We start from the raw sequence: 2,824 nt of genomic DNA, 5'->3' as shown, positions 1-2,824 counted from the left end.
TCTCTCTCTCTCTCTCTCTCTCTTTCTCCCCTTTTCTGTCTCTGTCTCTATCCCTTTCCTCCTCTTCTCCCCACACTGGTGCTCTCCTCCCTCTCCTTTCTTTCTCATTTTCTATTTCTCAGTCTCTCCCTCATCCTATCTTCCCCTCTTCTTTGTCTGTCTGCTTATCCTCCTTTCTGTCTTCTTCATTCTCTCTGTCTCTAACCCTCTCTTTGTTTAGGGGTTCTGTTCTCTCCACAAATGGTTAAGGTCTCCTCCTATCTCCCTTGGCTTTCCCCTTCTCTTTTTTAACCCTCTGTGGGAGTTTTCCTTGCTCTCCTCTCCCTTATCCTGTCTTTCTCTCTTCACCCCTCCTTCCCTCTCTCCTTCATTTCCCGTCCCTTTTAAGCCCCCTGCCCTCTCCTTCTTTATGCAGGCTCAGGACTCCTGCATAAAATGGGAGGGAATTGTGTTGGGCAGGCCCAGAGTCCAGGGAGAAAGGCTGGAGACAGCTTTACTAAGTGGCCCAAACTTTAATGAATTCAAGACCTGCTCCATTGGCCCACAAGAGAGCAGGCCCTTAGCTTTGCAAAAAAAAGCAGGAAAACTGCCCTCTTGTCGGGAAGATTTACACCACGGGGCCCAGCAGGCTGTATTGCGTCAGACCAGCAACTGCTTGGAAAACTACATTTTGGAGAAACAAAGAACAGAGAAATCACTTAATTCTTTGCTGCTGTTGCTGCTGCTGCAGTCCTGGCTAAGGTTTCCCTGAATCACCAACGATGCTCTTCCTTATTGTATTCTGCTCCTCCCAAAGAACAGCAAATTGGCATGACCAGTTTTCAATTAAATGAGCTAATAGAACACACTCAGCCCCAATGGAAAAGATGGATATTTTCAGCATACCCAACTAGCAGCCACCTAGCAGGAGGAATGGTTTGAGGGTGGGGCCTGTGTGGGTGCAGGATAAGGGCAATGGATCCAGCTTGGTGCCTTTGGCTGAGACTTTATTTTTTTAAAATGAGTATGAATTTTTACTCTGACCCTTTCACTGCTCATCTGAAAACTGGTTTTGAGTACCTTCATTCCCTGGGGTGAGATGAGGAAGCCTAAGGACTAGGAACATTTCCAGCAATTGGAAGGAACCCGTTCTCTGCTCAGATACACCTAGGCCCAGCCTTACCTGTGGGTCAGGTTAGGAACAGTCACCAAAGGCAGCTCCCTGAAGTTGGAACATCTCCCACAGTGTAAAGAACCTTGTACTATTGGTCAAAAAACTGGGGTTTGAATCCTGGATCTGCCACTTCTCAGCTGTGTGAGTAAATCACTTCTCTTTTTTTGGCACCTGATGAAATGGTCCTAAGAATCCATCTAGTACTTCCTGACCATCTCTATTCCTGGTCATTGTCCAACCTTTGCTGGAAGACCTGTAGTAAAGGGGACTCCAATGCTTTCAAGGGAACCATTTTATTAATTATTTGTTGCTTAATTAATTAATTAATTATTGTTTAAATAGTAGCAAATTTATCCTTATAATCAAACCTAAACTTGTCCCTTTGCATTTTGCATCCATTACACTCAGTTCTGCCCTCTGAGGCCAAGCAGAACATTTCATCTCCTTCTTCCATGTTACCACTACCATAGGCATTGAGATAGGTGCTGGACCTATGATTTCATCAGGTTAGGGAGCCCCTGGTGAGAAACTAAACTTCCTCTACAAGTACAGCTCCCTGATTATCTCTGCAACTTAGGGCATAGAAATATCTTATGTCTTAGGGCATAGAAAGGTTCTGTGATTTGCTCAGTTGCACACAGTTAATATAGGTCAAAGGCAAGACTTTAACCCACCTCTTCATGGCTTTGAGACCAGCTCTCCATCCTTTACACCATGCTGCCACCATTACACACCCTCTAAAACATCTCTCCTCCAGCTAAACATCTCCAATACCTTCATTTAAGTGAGATAATATAAATTGCTTTACAAACCTTAAAGCACTATATTGTATCTATTATTATTGTTGTTAAAATTGTTCAGCTTACGTGGTATAGCTTCAGGTAACCTCTACCATCCTTATTATGTCCTTCCTTGGATATTCTGCACCTTGTCAGCATACTTTCTAATAAGTCAGACCTAGGACTGAATACAACTACCCAGATATTGCCTGATAATGGGACATGATGCTCTGACAATGGGACATTATCCTCCTCTTGGTGATGCCCAATAATGGACAATTCCACAAATATATCACATTTTGCATGTTATCCTTATGAGGAGAAAAAAAAGATACCATGTCACCAATGCTCCTAGAAGTCTGCAAGTTGTAGAAATATGCCTCACCAACATTCTTCACAGGTAGCAGCCTACTTTCTAAAGCAGTAATTCTCAATTTTTTTATCTCAATACTCTTTTTATATTCTTAAAAATTATTGATTTTCCCTCCCCCCCAAGATTTTTTTAAAAATGTGGGTTATAAGAGATCTGGCCTTGGAGTCAGGAGGACCTGAGTTCAAATCTGGTCTCAGACCAGACACTTGACACTTATTAGCTGTGTGACCCTGGGCAAGTCACTTAACCCCAATTGCCTCACCAAAAAAAAAAGAGAAAGAAAGAAAGAAAAAGAAAAAAGGGTCAAAGAGAAAGAGGAAGAAGCCATAGAGCAAGTGATGGAGGAGGTAGGGAAGGGAAAGGAGAAGGAAGAAAGGGGGAGAAAAAAAGAAGGATAATGAAGAATAAGAGGAAAAACAATTCCATAAAGCTCATGGTTACATGTTTCCAAATAGGTCTTTCCACTGTAAATAAGCCAGGAGGAATGGAGACAAGAGTAGGCTGAACCACAGGATCAAA

The sequence above is a fragment of the Vombatus ursinus genome, unplaced genomic scaffold (assembly GCF_900497805.2).
Source record: "Vombatus ursinus unplaced genomic scaffold, bare-nosed wombat genome assembly UNPS02014778.1, whole genome shotgun sequence".
In the NCBI taxonomy this organism is placed as follows: Eukaryota; Metazoa; Chordata; class Mammalia; order Diprotodontia; family Vombatidae; genus Vombatus; species Vombatus ursinus.
The sequence above is the reverse complement of the archived record's forward strand: the minus strand, read 5'-3'. Positions refer to the sequence as shown.